The sequence below is a fragment of the Mauremys mutica genome, unplaced genomic scaffold (assembly GCF_020497125.1).
Source record: "Mauremys mutica isolate MM-2020 ecotype Southern unplaced genomic scaffold, ASM2049712v1 000728F_np12_obj, whole genome shotgun sequence".
In the NCBI taxonomy this organism is placed as follows: Eukaryota; Metazoa; Chordata; order Testudines; family Geoemydidae; genus Mauremys; species Mauremys mutica.
The window spans coordinates 96,058-113,308 of NW_025423044.1; positions in this window are offsets into that span (position 1 = coordinate 96,058).

The following is a 17,251-nucleotide window of genomic DNA, read 5'->3' on the forward strand; positions in this document are numbered from 1 at the left end:
TTTGGCTCAAGAAGACCAAGTCTCCAATTTGTTACGGGCGTTTTGAATTCCAGTCCTGTGCTCCAAAGTGCTTGGTGTCAGTTGCACATTTTAGAAGCAGGCTCTCCACTCCATTTTCCAAATCATTCATGAAACTATTGAATAGCACCGGACCCCGGACTGATCCCTGCCGGACCCACTAGGTGCCCCCTCTCCGTTGGGCAGCCAACCATGGAGAAGGGCCCTTGGAGTCTGGGCTTTCAACCAGCTCTGCACCCACATGACACTGATTGCAGCTGGACCGCATTTCCCTCGTTTGCTTGTGAGAATGTCCTGCGGGACTGTGTCAAAAGCCTTAGTAACCCCGAGATAGATCCCATCTACTGTTTACCCACCTCCACTAGGCCCAGAACCCTGCCAAAGAAGGAAAGAGGCTGGGTTTGGGATGATTTGTTCTTGACAAATCCATGCTCACTCGTCCTAAGAACCAAATTCTCCTGTAGGTGCTGCTGACAAACTGATTGTTTAAGAATGTATTCCAGTATCTCTCCAGCTATGGAAGTGAGGCTGGCTAGTCTGTAAGTCCCAGGGGTCTCTTTGTTCCCCTTTGAAAGATAGGTCCTGTCTTGTTCATGGATGGGAAGATGTTCTTTTTCAGGGCTCTCAGACGAGAACTGAGGCACACCACCTGGTTTGTTAAGGCCACAAAAATGGAGCCAGGAACCTCTTCTCTCCTGCTTGCAAAGAACCCCGGGTACCTAAAAGACAGAGACTCAAATCCCTGAACGGGATTTAGAAAAGGCAGTGGTTAAAAAGTTTGGCCCTGACTGTTTCCACAGACTAGACATTTTAGCAAACTTTAGAATTCCTTGGTGCTAAACACCGTGAAACTCCCCTTTCTCCTTCACACAGGGCTTTATCGCCCCTTCTCTCACTCAGGCTCATGACTGCTCAGAGTTCGAGAATTGTCCCTGTTCCCATTGGGCAGATGGGGAGGAGCCTGAGGTATAGAGAAGAGAAGTGACCTGTCACCAGATGGATCAGACTGAACAGGTTTCAAACCTCGAGGAGGCTCTTACCTTCTAAACAGGGACGGCTGTTTTCTAGTAAAATCACTAAAAGGGAAGGAGAAAACTCGAAAGAGGTTCCTCCTGGCGCTCACGTCCGTGAACCCGAATACTCTCTCAGTCCTCAGAGAGAGACCTGGAGAAGGAGACTTGCTGCAGCAAAGCCACAGGGGTCTCTGAGGTTTCCCTGGCCCCTCGCCCCGGTCCTGCCTGGCTGATGTCAGCATCTCTCTGTGAGGTCACCACCTCCCCACCACCTTGGACCAATAGGCTGAGGTCCTGCAAAAGGCCTTTGTGATGTCACTGCCACACCCCTCCCTTGCAGTGCCAATGTCCTGCCGCTGGCCAGGCACTTTGCAGGTTTGAGCTACTCCCTGTGGATCACCCCACTCAAGGAGCGTTCGTTCTAGGCAGCAAGCCGGCTAGACAGGGAAACATCAGATTGCAGAGGACAGGTAGGGTTCTAGGGGGGCAGTTAGGGGCCGGTGTCCCAGGAGGGGGCAGCCAGGGGACAAGGAGTGGGGGGGTGTTGGGGGTTCTGAAGGGGGCAGGAAGTGGGAGGGAGCGGATGTAATTAGTAATTTGATATGTTGGGTGGTGCCTTTTTTTATGAGTTCACTTCCCCTCATGTGAGACCCTGGCTACGCCGCTGCCCACAGGAATCCAGTATTCTACAGGTTTGCAACTTTTTTGTCTGGAAGGGGCCCCCGAAATTGCTTTGCCCCAGGCCCCCTGAATCCTGTGGGCAGCCCTGGAATAATGTCGAGTTTTTGCTCAGCGGGGAGGAGGGCAGTGGGGAGGGATCCTGGAAGCAGGGGAGTTGGACAGTGTGGGGAGGGGAGCCCAGCAGTGGGGGTGGGGGGCAGAGGTCTGGGGGAGGTCAGGGATGGATCCCAGCGTTGTGGGAAGTGGGCAGCATGGAGAGCCCGGGCCTGGCATGGGCACTGGGCAGAGTGACTCTGTCCTTCTACACCCCCACCCCCGGCAGGCTAGGCAGGACGGGGAGAATTACGTGTTTGTTGGTAAATGTCGATGTCTGTGTAAACACAGGACCCAATGGCAAAATATTTCCATTGATAATCATCAAACCTGACAGATGGGCAGAGTAAGAAACATGCTGCTTGAGAACGTGTCCTGTTCTAATCCCATAGGGGTCCCTTCCGCCTTGGGCACCACCAGGCGGGTGTTTCATTTCCCTCCCTATTTTCACACAGAGACACAATGTCCTTTGCATGGATCCATGAACAGCAAAACCTCCCTGTGTCTCTTGTCTGAGCCAGGGCATTCGATTCCAGTGAAACCTTCTCCCCTGCAATGTCAATGGTTGGACAGAGTGTGTGGCCAGTCTCCCTGTGTCTCTGCTGTTCGTGCTGGGGAGTCTGGACGGCCTTAGGGGTGGGGCCCCCGGCAGCCGCCCAGGTCTCCAGGGGGTCAAAGGGCACCGTGTGGCCGTGCAAAGGTGCTCACTGCTCTCCCCTGCCCCAGTGCTCCTCCGTGGCCCCACAGAGGCTGGGGGGAGTGAGGAGCAGCACTATGTGCTCCCTGCGTCCTGGTCACTTTCCCCACCGGGGCTGGGCTGTGAGGGGAGCATCAGAAGCTGCTGCTCTCTGCCCTCCCCTGACGCAGCCCGGCTGAGGAAAGTGACCTGGATGCAGTGGCTGGTGACCCAGGAGGGGGCGCAGGGATTAGGGGTGCAGGGGGTGCAGGAGAGGGGCAGTCGCTGGTGGCACAGGAGGGGGAGCAGGGGTTGCTGTGAAGGGGGTGCAGGAGAGGGGCAGTGGCTGGGGGCACAGGAGGGGGCGCAGGGGTTAGGAGTGAAGGGGGGCAGGAGAGGGGCAGTGGTTGGTGGCACAGGAGGGGCGCAGGGGTTGGGGTGAAGGGGGTGCAGGAGAGGGGCAGTGGCTGGGGACACAGGAGGGGGCGCAGGGGTTGGGGTGAAGGGGGGCAGGAGAGGGGCAGTGGTTGGTGGCACAGGAGGGGAGCAGGGGTTGGGGTGAAGGGGGTGCAGGAGAGGGGCAGTGGCTGGGGGCACAGGAGGGGGCGCAGGGATTAGGGGTGAAGGGGGTGCAGGAGAGGGGCAGTGGCTGGTGGCACAGGAGGGGGCGCAGGGGTTACGGGTGAAGGGGGTGCAGCAGGGGGGCAGTGGCTGGTGGTACAGGAGGGGGCGCACGGGTTAGGGGTGAAGGGGGTGCAGGAGAGGGACAGTGGCTTGGGGCACAGGAGGGGGCGCACGGGTTAGGGGTGAAGGGGGTGCAGGAGAGGGGCAGTGGCTGGTGGCACAGGAGGGGTGCAGGGGTTAGGGGTGAAGGGGTGCAGGAGAGGGACAGTGGCTGGTGGCACAGGAGGGGTGCAGGGGTTACAGGTGAAGGGGGTGCAGGAGAGGGGCAGTGGCTGGTGGCACAGGAGGGGGCGCAGGGGTTAAGGATGAAGGGGGTGCAGGAGAGGGGCAGTGGCTGGGGGCACAGGAGGGGGTGCAGGGGTTGGGGTAAAGGGGGTGCAGGAGAGGGGCAGTCGCTGGGGGCACAGGAGGGGGTGCAGGGATTAGGGGTTAAGGGGGTGCAGGAGAGGGGCAGTCGCTGGTAGCCCAGGAGGGGGCGCAGGGATTAGGGGTGAAGGGGGTGCAGGAGAGGGGCAGTGGCTGGTGGCACAGGAAGGGGGCGCAGGGTTGGGGGTGAAGGAGGTACAGGAGAGGGGCAGTGGCTGGGGGCACAGGAGGGGGAGCAGGGATTAGGGGTTAAGGGGGTGCAGGAGAGGGGCAGTCGCTGGTAGCCCAGGAGGGGGCGCAGGGATTAGGGGTGAAGGGGGTGCAGGAGAGGGGCAGTGGCTGGTGGCACAGGAGGGGGCGCAGGGGTTAGGGCTGAAGGGGGTGCAGGAGAGGGGCAGTGGCTGGGGGCGCAGGAGGGGGCGCAGGGGTTAGGGGTGAAGGGGTGCAGGAGAGGGGCAGTGGCTGGTGGCACAGGAGGGGGCGCAGGGGTTGGTGTGAAGGGGGTGCAGGAGGGGCAGTGGCTGGGAGCACAGGAGGGGGTGCAGGGGTTGGGGTGAAGGGATGCAGGAGAGGGGCAGTGGCTGGTGGCACAGGAGGGGGCGCAGGGGTTAGGGGTGAAGGGGTGCAGGAGAGGGGCAGTGGCTGGTGGCCCAGGAGGGGGCGCAGGGGTTAGGGGTGAAGGGGTGCAGGAGAGGGGCAGTGGCTGGTGGCACAGGAGGGGTGCAGGGGTTGGGGTGACGGGGGCAGGAGAGGGGCAGTGGCTGGTGGCACAGGAGGGGTTGAAGGGGTCAGGGGTGAAAGGGGGCAGGAGAGGGCAGTGGCTGGTGGCACAGGAGGAGGCGCAGGGGTTAGGCGTGAAGGGGGTGCACGAGAGGGGCAGTGGCTGGGGACACAGGAGGGGGCACAGGGGTTGGGGTGAAGGGGGTGCAGGAGAGGGGCAGTGGCTGGGGGCACAGGAGGGGGCGCAGGGGTTGGGGTGAAGGGGGTGCAGCAGAGGGGCAGTGGCTGGTGGCACAGGAGGGGGTGCAGGGGTTAGGGGTGAAGGGGGTGCAGGAAAGGGGCAGTGGCTGGTGGCACAGGGGGGGGCACAGGGGTTAGGGGTGATGGGGGTGCAGGAGAGGGGCAGTGGCTGGTGGCACCGGAGGGGTGCAGGGGTTGGGGGGAAGTGGGTGCAGGAGAGGGGCAGTGGCAGGTGGCACAGGAGGGGGCGCAGGGGTTAGGGGTGAAGGGGGTGCAGGAGGGGGCAGTGGCTGGTGGCACAGGAGGGGGCGCAGAGGTTAGTGTGAAGGGGTGCAGGATAGGGGCAGTGGCTAGTGGCACAGGAGGGGGCCCAGGGGTTAGGGGTGAAGGGGGTGCAGGAGAGGGGCAGTGGCTGGGGGCACAGGAGGAGGAGCAGGGGTTGGGGTGAAGGGGTCCAGGAGAAGGGCAGTTGCTGGTGGCACAGGAGGGGGCGCAGGGATTAGGGGTGAAGGGGGTGCAGGAGAAGGGCAGTGGATGGTGGCACAGGGTGTGTGTGCAGGGCTTAGGGGTGAAGGGGTGCAGGAGAGGGGCAGTGGCTGGTGGCCCAGGAGGGGGCGCAGGGCTTAGGGGTGAAGGGGGTCCAGGAGAGGGGCAGTGGCTGGTGGCACAGGAAGGGGGCGCAGGGTTGGGGGTGAAGGAGGTACAGGAGAGGGGCAGTGGCTGGGGGCATAGGAGGGGGCGCAGGGGTTGGGGTGAAGTGGGTGCAGGAGAGGGGCTGTGGCTGGTGGCACAGGAGGGGTCGCAGGGGTTAGGGGTGAAGGGGGTGCAGGAGAGGGGCAGTGGCTGGTGGCACAGGAAGGGGGCGCAGGGTTGGGGGTGAAGGAGGTACAGGAGAGGGGCAGTGGATGGTGGCCCAGGAGGGGGCGCAGGGATTAGGGGTGATGGGGGTGCAGGAGAGGGGCTGTGGCTGGTGGCACAGGAGGGGGCGCCGGGGTTGGGGTGAAGGGGGTGCAGGAGAGGGGCAGTGGCTAGTGGCACAGGAGGGGGCCCAGGGGTTAGGGGTGAAGGGGGTGCTGGAGAGGGGCAGTGGCTGGTGGCACAGGAGGGGGCGCAGGGGTTAGGGGTGAAGGGGGTGCAGGAGGGGCAGTGGCTGGGAGCACAGGAGGGGGTGCAGGGGTTGGGGTGAAGGGATGCAGGAGAGGGGCAGTGGCTAGTGGCACAGGAGGCGGCGCAGGGGTTAGGGGTGAAGGGGGTGCAGGAGAGGGGCAGTGGCTAGTGGCACAGGAGGCAGCACAGAGGTTAGGGGTGAAGGGGTGCAGGAGAGGGGCAGTGGCCGGGGGCACAGGATGGGGTGCAGTGGTTAGGGGTGAAGGGGCGCAGGAGAGGGGCAGTGGCTGGGAGCACAGGAGGGGGTGCAGGGTTAGGGTGAAAGGGGTGCAGGAGAGGGGCAGTGGCTGGTTGCACAGGAGGTGGCGCAGGGGTTAGGTGTGAAGGGGGTGCAGGAGCGGGGCAGTGGCTGGGGACGCAGGAGGGAGCGCAGGGGTTAGGTGTGAAGGGGGTGCAGGAGAGGGGCAGTGGCTGGGGGCACAGGAGGGGGTGCAGGGGTTTGGAGTGACGGGGTGCAGGAGAGGGGCGGTGGTTGGTGGCACAGGAGGGGTGCAGGGGTTAGGGGTGAAGGGGTGCAGAAGAGGGGCAGTGGCTGGGGGCACAGGAGGGGGTGCAGGGGTTAGGGCTGAAGGGGGTGCAGGAGAGGAGCAGTGGCTGATGGCACAGAAGGGGCTGCAGGGGTTAGGGGTGAAGGGGATGCAGGAGAGAAAGAAGTAGTTCGGGGCTATTTAGGAAAGCTGGACGAGCACAAGTCCATGGGGCCGGATGCGCTGCATCCGAGGGTGCTAAAGGAGTTGGCCGATGAGATTGCAGAGCCATTGGCCATTATCTTTGAAAAATCATGGTGATCGGGGGAGGTCCCGGATGACTGGAAAATAGCTAATGTAGTGCCCATCTTTAAAAAAGGGAAGAAGGAAGATCCAGGGAACTACAGGCCAGTCAGTCTCACCTCAGTCCCTGGAAAAATCATGGAACAGGTCCTCTAGGAATCAATCCTGAACCACTTAAAGGAGGGGAAAGTGATCGGGAACAGTCAGCATGGATTCACCAAGGGCAAGTCATGCCTGACTAACCTAATTGCCTTCTATGATGGGATAACCGGCTCTGTGGATAAGGGGAAAGCAGTGGATGTACTATTTCTGGATTTTAGCAAAGCTTTTGATACAGTCTCCCACAGTATTCTTGCCAGCAAGTTAAAGAAGTCTGGGCTGGATGAATGGACGGTAAGGTGGATAGAAAACTGGCTAGATGGTCGGGCTCAACGGGTAGTGATCAATGGTTCCATGTCTGGATGGCAGCCGGTATCAAGTGGAGTGCCCCAAGGGTCGGTGCTGGGGCCGGTTTTGTTCAATATCTTCATTAACGATCTGGAGGATGGTGTGGACTGCACCCTTAGCAAGTTTGCAGATGACACTAAACTGGGAGGAGTGGTTGATACGCTGGAGGGTAGGGATAGGATACAGAGGGACCTAGACAAATTAGAGGATTGGGCCAAAAGAAATATGATGAGGTTCAAGAAGGACAAGTGCAGAGTCCTGCACTTAGGACGGAAGAATCCCATGCACTGCTACAGACTAGGGACCGAATGGCTGGGTAGCAGTTCTGCAGAAAAGGACCTAGGGGTTACGGTGGACGAAAAGCTGAATATGAGTCAACAGTGTGCCCTTGTTGCCAAGAAGGCTAATGGCATTTTGGGTTGTATAAGTAGGGGCATTTCCAGCAGATCAAGGGATGTGATCATCCCCCTCTACTCAGCACTGGTGAGGCCTCATTTGGAGTACTGTGTCCAGTTTTGGGCCCCACACTACAAGAAGGATGTGGATAAATTGGAGAGAGTCCAGCGGAGGGCAACAAAAATGATTAGGGGGCTGGAGCACATGACTTATGAGGAGAGGCTGAGGGAACTGGGATTGTTTAGTCTGCAGAAGAGAAGAATGAGGGGGGATTTGATAGCTGCTTTCAACTACCTGAAAGGGGGTTCCAAAGAAGATGGATCTAGACTGTTCTCAGTGATAGAAGATGACAGAACAAGGAGTAATGGTCTCAAGTTGCAGAGGGGGAGGTTTAGGTTGGATATTAGGAAAAACTTTTTCACTAGTAGGGTGGTGAAGAACTGGAATGGGTTCCCTAGGGAGGTGGTGGAATCTCCTTCCTTAGAGGTTTTTAAGGTCAGGCTTGACAAAGCCCTGGCTGGGATGATTTAGTTGGGTTTGGTCCTGCTTTGAGCAGGGGGTTGGACTAGATGACCTCCTGAGGTCCCTTCCAACCCTGAGATTCTATGATTCTATGAGAGGGGCAGTGGCTGGTGGCACAGGATGGGGCGCAGGGGTTAGGGGTGAAGGGGTGCAGGAGAGGGGCAGTGCCTAGTGGCACAGGAGGGGGTGCAGGGGTTGGGGTGAAGGGGGTGCAGGAGAGGGGCAGTGGCTGGTGGCACAGGATTGTGTGCAGGGGTTAGGGGTGAAGGGGGGGCATGAGAGGGGCAGTGGCTGGGGGCACAGGAGGGGTGCAGGGATTAGGGGTGAAGGGGATGCAGGAGAGGGGCAGTGGCTGGTAGCACTGGAGGGGGTGCAGGGGTTAGGGTGAAGGGGGTGCAGGAGAGGGGCAGTGGCTGGTGGCACAGGATTGTGTGCAGGGGTTAGGGGTGAAGGGGGGGCATGAGAGGGGCAGTGGCTGGGGGCACAGGAGGGGTGCAGGGATTAGGGGTGAAGGGGATGCAGGAGACGGGCAGTGGCTGGGGGCACAGGAGGGGTGCAGGGGTTAGGGGTGAAGGGGGTGCATGGCGGGGCAGTGGCTGGGGGCACAGGAGGGGGCGCAGGGGTTAGGGGTGAAGGGGGTGCAGGAGAGGGGCAGTGGCTGGTGGCACAGGAGGGGGCGCAGGGATTAGGGGTGAAGGGGGTGCAGGAGAGGGGCAGTGGCTGGTGGCACTGGAGGGGGTGCAGGGGTTAGGGTGAAGGGGGGCTGTAGAGGGGCAGTGCCTGGGGGCAGAGGAGGGGGTGCAGGGGTTAGGGGTGAAGGGGGTGCAGGAGAGGGGCAGTGGCTGGTGGCACAGGAGGGGGCGCAGGGGTTAGGGGTGGAGGGGGCAGGAGAGGGGCAGTGGCTGGTGGCACAGGAGGGGGTGCAGGGGTTAGGGGTGGAGGGGGCAGGAGAGGGCCAGTGGCTGGTGGCACAGGAGGGGGTGCAGGGGTTGGGGTGAAGGGGGCAGGAGAGGGGCAGTGGCTGGTGGCCCAGGAGGGGGCGCAGGGATTAGGGGTGAAAGGGTGTCGGAGAGGGGCAGTGGCTGGGGGCAGAGGAGGGGGCGCAGGGGTTAGGGGTGAAGGGGGTGCAGGAGAGGGGCAGTGGCTGGTGGGACCGGAGGGGGCGCAGGGGTTAGGGGTGAAGGGGGTGCAGGAGAGGGGCAGTGGCCGGGGGGACAGGAGTGGGTGCAGGTGTTGGGGTGAAGGGGTGCAGGAGACGGGCAGTGGCTGGTGGCACAGGAGGGGCGCAGGGGTTGGGGTGAAGGGGGTGCAGGAGAGGGGCAGTGGCTGGTGGCCCAGGAGGGGGTGCAGGGATTAGGGGTGAAGGCGGTGCAGGAGAGGGGCAGTGGCTGGTGGCACAGGAGGGAGTGCAGGGGTTAGGGCTGAAGGGGATGCAGGAGAGGGGCAGTGGCTGGTGGCACAGGAGGGGGCGCAGGGTTTAGGGGTGAAGGGGGTGCAGGAGAGGGGCAGTGCATGGGGGAACAGGATGAGGGGCAGGGGTTAGGGGTGAAGGGGGTGCAGGAGAGGGGACGTGGCTGGGGTCACAGGAGGGGGCGCAGGGATTGGGGTGAAGGGGGTGCAGGAGAGGGGCAGTGGCTGGTGGCACAGGAGGGGGTGCCGGGGGTAGGGGAGATGGGGGTGCAGGAGAGGGGCAGTGGCTGGGGGCACAGGAGGGGGAGCAGGTGTTAGGGCTGAAGGGGGTGCAGAAGAGGGGCAGTGGCTGGTGGCACAGGAGGGGGCGCAGGTGTTACGGGTGAAGGGGGGCAGGAGAGGGGCAGTGGCTGATGGCCCAGGAGGGGGTGCAGGGATTAGGGGTGAATGGGGTGCAGTAGAGGGGCAGTGGCTGGTGGCACAGGAGGGGGTGCAGGGGTTGGGGGTGAAGGAGAGGGGCAGTGGCTGGTGGCACAGGAGGGGGTGCAGGGGTTGCGGTGAAGGGGGTGAAGGAGAGGGGCAGTGGCTGGTGGCACAGGAGGGGGTGCAGGGGTTAGGGGTGAAGGGGGTGCAGGAGAGGGGCAGTGGCTGGGGGCACAGGAGGGGCTGCAGGGGTTGGGGGTGAAGGAGATGGGCAGTGGCTGGTGGCACAGGAGGGGGTGCAGGGGTTGCGGTGAAGGGGTGAAGGAGAGGGGCAGTGGCTGGTGGCACAGGAGGGGGTGCAGGGGTTAGGGGTGAAGGGGGTGCAGGAGAGGGGCAGTGGCTGGGGGCACAGGAGGGGGCGCAGGGGTTAGGGGTGAAGGGGGTGCAGGAGAGAGGCAGTGGCTTGTGCACAGGAGGGGGTGCAGGAGTTAAGGGCAAAGGGGACACAGCGTATGGGTTAGGGCACAGGAGGGGGCAGAGTTAGGGGTGGGGGAGGTGCAAGGGTCGGGAGTGCAGGAGCTGGGGGTAAAGGGGGAGGGGGATCGTCCAGGGGCGATGGGGAAGTGCCAACGTACAAGTTTTGCCCAGGGCACCATTTCCCCTAACGCTGGTCCTTGGTAACATTTCTTGCTGGGAGGGGGAGGGGAGAGACGAGGCGTTTTCTCTCTGCTTCTTTCCTCTCCGTTTCCTGCTCCTTCCTTCAATTCCAGAAACCTCCCTTGTGTGTCAGTGACGCCCTCCCCACGCCAGGCCTCTGGAGCCTTTGGAGCAGGAAGATCCCAGGAGCTGAGGATGGATCCAGGGGTGAGTAGCTGGCAGGAAGGAGTCCTAGCAGCTCTTCTGGGAGCGCAGGGGAGGAACGACTCCCCCTTCTCTAGCTTCTCCCCGTGGGACTCTGGGGAGCAGGGAGGGTTGTGTGTTAAATTCCATCCAACTCCCCCTTTGATACAAGCCAAGGGGTGTCTCACCCTCCACAATCTCCTTGGGAGGGCCAAACAAGGGATGTTTTCCACTGCCCAGGAGACCCAGCCAGGGACTGATGTGCTGGAGATATGTTGGGAAAAGGGACTGTCTGAATTGCCAAGGCAGGAAACGAACCATCTATAGCAACGTCATTAACCACAAACACACTCTAGCCATGCTCCAGCCAGCAGGGAAATGGGCAGGAACTCTGGCTGTTCAGCCATGGCCACACGTACAGAGCTGCACAGCAGTGAGTGTGCTGGGGAAGCTGGTCCGAGTGAACAATTGGAAATGACCCTTCAGTGAGAACAGAATCAGAGTGTAGAAAGGCCCCTGTGTTACGTGGTTGTGGCTGAGGCCTTAGGGAGCTGGGTTAGAAGCCACAGGGTGTTTCTGTGCAGGTTTGATTCTTGCCAGCTAATCAAGGCTGGTGTGTGGTGTCTCCATGGCTGCACTTTCAGTGATGCAGGTTTCTCTCCCCTATTGTTCCCTGGGCATCCTACTAGATTGCCAGCTGCTTTTCAACTGCAGAGTGGAGACTGTGTGTATGTGTTGGGGGAGAGACAGTGTGTGTGTTGGGGAAGAGTGAGTGTGTTGAGGTACGTAGGAGTGGATCATTATTATCCCTACTTGAAAGAGGGAGAAGCTAAGGCTGAGAAAGGAGAATTGACTTGTCTTAGGTCACACAGCCAGTCAGTGGCAGAGTTGGGAATAGGACCCAAGACCTCTGATTTTCAAACTAACCATCAGATCTTGAATTTCAGACATTGAATGACCTGAATAAAGTGCTCTCAGATGAGCTCCAGACCAACAACAGTGCACAGGAATTATTCAGCAAGTATTTGAGGAGAACTGCAATGTTAGAGAGAATCATGAGCTGCTCAGAGACTATTAATGTAGAGAAGCAGCAAAATTCATCAAACATAGAACTGGTTCTGACTTATTTCCTTGGTCTTAAAAGAGAACAACAAGGATCTGAGTTTCCTCCCTATCAATAACCCCCTGCTCAGCCAATCAGGGTAGAGACTGAGGACGGGAGGCTGAGGGTTCTCACCAGAGAGCCCAAAGGATGGCCCAGGTCACTGGTGGGGATCACTGCCCGAGCACTATTTCAGCCCCACATTTTTGGGTGGACCTCCCACAGTGGGACCTGCAGAGCACTGCCCCGCCACACAACCACACACACCTCCCTCCCTCCCGGTGTTGTGAGCGGAACAGGAGAAAGGACAAAAGAAGCAAGAGATGAAGAGAAAGGAGGGAGGGATGGAGGAAAAGGTGAAAGAAAAAGGACAAATCCTAATGTCCCCAGTGATTCTAAGAGACAAAATCTCAGGTGCGCAATAAAATTCTGCCTTCTTAAGCTCCTGTTTTCCATGCCTAGAATTCAACTGTCACCAGCTGGATCAGACTGAACAGGTTTCAAACCTCCAGGAGGCTCTTACCTTCTAAATTATGATGTAATTGGAATAACAGAGACTTGGTGGGATAACTCACATGATTGGAGTACTGTCATGGATGGATATAAACTGTTCAGGAAGGACAGGCAGGGCAGAAAAGGTGGGGGAGTTGCGTTGTACGTAAGAGAGCAGTATGACTGCTCAGAGCTCCAGTATGAAACTGCAGAAAAACCTGAGTGTCTCTGGATTAAATTTAGAAGTATGAACAACAAGGGTAATGTCGTGGTGGGAGTCTGCTACAGACCACCGGACCAGGGGGATGAGGTGGACGAGGCTTTCTTCCAGCAACTAACAGAAGTTGCTAGATCACAGGCCCTGGTTCTCATGGGTGACTTTAATCACCCCGATATCTGCTGGGAGAGCAATACAGCGGTGCACAGACAATCTAGGAAGTTTCTGGAAAGTGTAGGGGACAATTTCCTGGTGCAAGTGCTGGAGGAACCAACTAGGGGAAAAGCTCTTCTTGACCTGCTGCTCACAAACAGGGAAGAAATAGTAGAGGAAGCAATAGTGGATGGGAACCTGGGGGGCAGTGACCATGAGATGGTCGAGTTCAGGATCCTGACACAAGGAAAAAGGGAAAACAGTAGAACAGAGACCCTGGACTTCAGAAAAGCAGACTTTGACTCCCTCAGGGAACTGATGGGCAAGGTCCCTTGGGAGAATAACATGACGGGGAAAGGAGTCGAGGGAAGCTGGCTGTATTTCAAAGAAACCTTATTGAGGTTGCAGGAACAAACCATCCCGATGTGTAGGAAGAGAAGTAAATATGGCAGGCGACCAGCTTGGCTTAACAGTGAAATCCTTGCTCGTCTTAAACACAAAAGAACAGCTTACAAGAAGTGGAAGATTGGACAAATAACCAGGGAGGAGTATAAAAGTATTGTTCAGGCATGCAGGTGTGAAATCAGGAAGGCCAAATCACACTTGGAGTTGCAGCTAGCCGGAGATGTTAGGAGTAACAAGAAGAGTTTCTTTAGGTATGTTAGCAACAGGAAGAAAGTCAAGGAAAGTGTGGGCCCCTTGCTGAATGAGGGAGGGAACCTAGTGACAGAGGATGTGGAGAAAGCTAGTGTACTCAATGCTTTTTTTGCCTCTGTCTTCACAGACAAGGTCAGCTCCCAGACAGCTGCACTCTGCAGCACGGTATGGGGAGGAGGTGACCAGCTCTCTGTGGAGAAAGAAGTAGTTCGGGGCTATTTAGGAAAGCTGGACGAGCACAAGTCCATGGGGCCGGATGCGCTGCATCCGAGGGTGCTAAAGGAGTTGGCCGATGAGATTGCAGAGCCATTGGCCATTATCTTTGAAAAATCATGGCGATCGGGGGAGGTCCCGGATGACTGGAAAAAAGCTAATGTAGTGCCCATCTTTAAAAAAGGGAAGAAGGAAGATCCAGGGAACTACAGGCCAGTCAGTCTCACCTCAGTCCCTGGAAAAATCATGGAACAGGTCCTCAAGGAATCAATCCTGAACCACTTAAAGGAGGGGAAAGTGATCAGGAACAGTCAGCATGGATTCACCAAGGGCAAGTCATGCCTGACTAACCTAATTGCCTTCTATGACGAGATAACCGGCTCTGTGGATGAGGGGAAAGCAGTGGATGTGCTATTTCTGGATTTTAGCAAAGCTTTTGATACAGTCTCCCACAGTATTCTTGCCAGCAAGTTAAAGAAGTCTGGGCTGGATGAATGGACGGTAAGGTGGATAGAAAACTGGCTAGATGGTCGAGCTCAACGGGTAGTGATCAATGGTTCCATGTCTAGATGGCAGCCGGTATCAAGTGGAGTGCCCCAAGGGTCGGTGCTGGGGCCGGTTTTGTTCAATATCTTCATTAACGATCTGGAGGATGGTGTGGACTGCACCCTTAGCAAGTTTGCAGATGACACTAAACTGGGAGGAGTGGTTGATACGCTGGAGGGTAGGGATAGGATACAGAGGGACCTAGACAAATTAGAGGATTGGGCCAAAAGAAATATGATGAGGTTCAAGAAGGACAAGTGCAGAGTCCTGCACTTAGGACGGAAGAATCCCATGCACTGCTACAGACTAGGGACCGAATGGCTGGGTAGCAGTTCTGCAGAAAAGGACCTAGGGGTTACGGTGGACGAAAAGCTGAATATGAGTCAACAGTGTGCCCTTGTTGCCAAGAAGGCTAATGGCATTTTGGGTTGTATAAGTAGGGGCATTTCCAGCAGATCAAGGGATGTGATCATCCCCCTCTACTCAGCACTGGTGAGGCCTCATTTGGAGTACTGTGTCCAGTTTTGGGCCCCACACTACAAGAAGGATGTGGATAAATTGGAGAGAGTCCAGCGGAGGGCAACAAAAATGATTAGGGGGCTGGAGCACATGACTTATGAGGAGAGGCTGAGGGAACTGGGATTGTTTAGTCTGCAGAAGAGAAGAATGAGGGGGGATTTGATAGCTGCTTTCAACTACCTGAAAGGGGGTTCCAAAGAGGATGGATCTAGACTGTTCTCAGTGATAGAAGATGACAGAACAAGGAGTAATGGTCTCAAGTTGCAGAGGGGGAGGTTTAGGTTGGATATTAGGAAAAACTTTTTCACTAGTAGGGTGGTGAAGAACTGGAATGGGTTCCCTAGGGAGGTAGTGGAATCTCCTTCCTTAGAGGTTTTTAAGGTCAGGCTTGACAAAGCCCTGGCTGGGATGATTTAGTTGGGTTTGGTCCTGCTTTGAGCAGGGGGTTGGACTAGATGACCTCCTGAGGTCCCTTCCAACCCTGAGATTCTATGATTCTATGATTCTATGAAACAGGGACGGCTGTTTTCTAGTAAAATCACTGAAAGGGAAGGAGGAAACTCGAAAGAGGTTCTTCCTGGCGCTCACGTCCGTGAACCCGAATACTCTCCCAGTCCTGAGAGAGAGACCTGGAGAAGGAGAGTTGCTGGAGCAAAGCCACAGGGGTCTCTGAGGTTTCCCTGGCCCCTCGCCCCTGTCCTGCCTGGCTGATGTCAGCATCTCTCTGTGAGGTCACCACCTCCCCACCACCTTGGACCAATAGTCTGAGGCCTTGCAAAAGGCCTTTGTGATGTCACTGCCAGACCCCTCCCTTGCTGGGCCAATGTCCTGCCCCTGGCCAGGCCCTTTGGAGGTTTGAGCTACTCCCTGTGGATCACCCCACTCAAGGAGCGTTCGTTCTAGGCAGCAAGCCGGCTAGACAGGAAAACATCAGACGCTGCTCCCAAAGCTACACTCAGTTTTTCAGATATTAGTCGACTTTATGGCCAGAAGAGACCATTAGAGCATCTAATCTGACCCCCTGCGTATCACAGGCCTCCTGTAGGACACAATAGCAGGTGAGGGAGGGGGGCTGATGAGGCGAGGGGGCGGGTGAGCTGGCGGCACGGAAGGGGGGGCTGAGGAGGCGAGTGGGGTGGGCTGGTGAGCCGGCAGCAGGGGACTGAGGAGACGAGCGATGAATCAGTGGCTGACCTGTTCTGCTGATCTGGTCCCACCTCATTCACTCAACAGGGCAACTGATTACCAAGTGAGGGGAAGATCTTATTCTACTTCTATCAACAATACATTTTCCTTTTACCTTAATTATACTACCTTAGGGGCCCGCTATAATATATTACCAAGGTTCAATGCCACCGTTTTGGTGGGGCAGTGCTGGGGAAGGAGGGTTTGTTTCCATGGAGTGGGTGGCGCTTCGGGGGGATTGTTTCAGGGAGGGGCTCGGCGGCGCTGGGGGGTGGTGTTCAGTGAGGCCGGGGGGGTTTCATCCCTCAGCTGTTTTCTTTGGAGTAATATTGCCCTCGCTGCTTTACGAGTTGTGCAGGCCTAGACTAAACCACAGACTCTGGACTCAGCATTCAAGTATCCTGCAGTCTGAACTTCGCATCTGATACATTCAGTGGTGAGCTGGAGCCGGTTCGCACCGGTTCGCGCGATCCAGTTGTTAAATTTAGCAGCCATTTTAGAACCGGTTGTTCCAGGACAACCAGTTCTATAAGGGCTGCTAAATTTCACAAAAGCTCCGGCCCAAGCTCTCCTGCTCCGCCCCCTTTCTCCTCCCCCTGCCCTGCTTCCCGCGAATCAGATGTTCGCGGGAAGCCTGAACAAGCAGCAGGCAGGCAGGTAACCTGGGGAGGCGAGGCTCCTGCCCCGGGCTCCGCGGCGGGGGCTCCTGCCGCCCTGGGGTCCGGGCGGCGCGGGCTCCTGCCACCGGTCCGGGGTCCAGGTGGCGGGGGCTCCTGCCGCCAGTCCGGGGGGCGCGGCGGGGGCTCCTGCCGGTCCGGGCGGCGCGGCGGGGGCTCCTGCCGGTCCGGGGTCCGGGCGGTGGGGGCTCCTGGTGGGGCGCAGCGGGGGCTCAGCTCCTGCCCTGGCGTCCGGGCCCCAGCCGCAATTTCAATAAAAAAAATGGGGGGGGCGTCAAGGAACGGGGGGGGGGGGCAACCCGTTCCCTCCTCAGAGGAGGGAACCGGTTGTTATGATTTTGGCAGCTCATCACTGGATACATTCCCTCATTGGCTACCATTGTTTGGCCAGCATGGAAGTGCTTCTTGTCCAACAAGGCAGCCAGATTGGGATCCACAGGCATGGAATGGCTCTGAAGGAATCAGCTGTTTCTCTCTGTGCTTCATCTAACTTTGGATCCAAATGGTAAAAGACAGTTGTGCCCAATTTAATCATGGCGTCCTTCAGGAGTGTGACCAATGCCACTTAACTAGAGAGCAGCATTCTAAAAATAGTTTGCCTGAGCCACAGGTCACCACAGCTTCCATCTCAGGGGTGAAAATCAACCACTAGTACCTGCAATTTCTACCTGAGCTCTTGTCAAATCTTTGACCTTACTTGGAGTAATTTTACACTTCTCTGGCGTAGAAGACCAACCGCACAACAGATCAGTAGCGACAGTGAGGTACAACTCCCCCTACTGTGCCCTTTTATTTCTTTAATCTGGTGGCACAGATTTAAATTAGGGACTAAATTCAGGTGCGGTTTAGAATCCCTGTAAGACACCAAATGTCAGGTCTCTATTAAAAATAGGTATCTTTCTGCAGCTATAGCACATTCAACACGGATTTCATTTTCTACACATTTGCAGCATCTCCCAGGGGTGAGCTGAAGAGAAAAGTCACTTCCATGTTTCCCATCTCTACCTAGCTAGGGATTGTATTT